The following is a 1,595-nucleotide window of genomic DNA, read 5'->3' as shown; positions in this document are numbered from 1 at the left end:
AGCATCCAATACCTCAGAGGATAGCCCAGGGAGGATGGCAAGGAATGAGCAACAGCATAATACAAAGCTCATCAAGAGAAAAAAAGCACAGACCTGTGAGGAATGTTCCTGCCTCCCGCCACTCACAACTGACTCACGGGAAAAGGGGAGAATGTGGAGCTCTTGGGTGCCAATCATGTATTGTTGAAAACTGAAAACCGACAACGGTATTCACTCAAAAATCCAAAAGGACCATGAGTCAGTTCGATGAGCATAATAAGCCCTGGCTAAATACTTCAAACTTTATAATAATTTAAAAAAAAAATATTATCATTTAAATCAAACGTGGGTACTGCTAATTGTTCTGTGACTCACTCAAAGTATGCTTTGGCAAATTTTATTTTACTTATTTTCCCCTTCAATAAGCCGAGAGCCTTGATTGTATCCACGGGAGCCTGTCACAGATAGGGGCTTGATGAGGAAAGGAAATAATGTATAATGGAGTAGTCTGAAGGGGGATACCTCATCCTCAGCCTCCCTTTTAGGAAGGAAAATTTCAAGATGCAACAAAGTCATCAACTTAATGGTCTGACCTGCATTTTGTGTAATAAAAACAGGCTGTGATGTATGCCCCACTGGGACTATCGAGGTCCATCAATTACTGCTCTTGTGGGCAGCAGGCTAATTCCTCCAACACCTGTTCAGACTCGATAGTGTGTGTGTTCATGGCAGCCCTGTCCTCCCAAGAGATGCCAAGCTCCCTACACATAGTTCTGCACAGACCCCTCTTCAGCCTGACATCTCAGAGGAAATAGAGGCCTCCAGGCCTCCCTTTTTCCTAACGGGAAGCACTTCTTTCTTTCTTTTTTTTTAATTAATTTTGTATTTGAATATAGTTGACACATAATGCCACTATTAGTTTCAGGTGTACAACACAGTCATTCCAAAAGTTTAAACGTTACACTACACTCACCACAAGCAGAGCCGCCATTGGTCGCCGTACGATACTATCACAACCATCATTGGCTACATTCCTTGTGCTGTGCCTTTTGTTCTCGTGACTTACTCATCCAGTATGTGGAAGCCTGAATCTCCCTCTCCCCTTTGCCCATTTTGCCCATCTTGCTCCCTTCGCTCCGGCAACCCTCAGTTTATTTTCTGTGTTTCCAGCTCTGATTCTGCTTTTTGTCTGTTTATTCGTTTATGTGATTTTTTTTTTTTTTTTAGATTCCACATATGGAGAGCAATTCTTTCAATCAAGAGACATTCACTGAACATGCACTTGGGGCCAATTACTCTGAATTCAAAGGCCATCTCTTTTCTCCAGCAGCTTACAATCTACTGAGACAGAACCAAGGGAATGAAATGATAATGGAATGTGATTACCACAATAGAGGTAGGTACCACGGTCTCGGGGAATAGAAAGCAAGGGTAACACAAACTGCACTGTGGGAAAGGGACAGGGAGAGTGTCAGGAAAGACTGTGAGTCATATCTGGACGGGGTTGTAAAGGATAAGCAAGATCTGTATTCTCTGCTCATCAATAAGATCACTGAAGGAAGGACCAGGTTTGGTTCGGAGCTGTATTTATAGCAACTAGCATTTTGCCTAAGACA

This window comes from Ailuropoda melanoleuca, chromosome 8 (assembly GCF_002007445.2).
Source record: "Ailuropoda melanoleuca isolate Jingjing chromosome 8, ASM200744v2, whole genome shotgun sequence".
Lineage (NCBI taxonomy): Eukaryota > Metazoa > Chordata > Mammalia > Carnivora > Ursidae > Ailuropoda > Ailuropoda melanoleuca.
Note: the sequence above shows the minus strand (reverse complement) of the source record.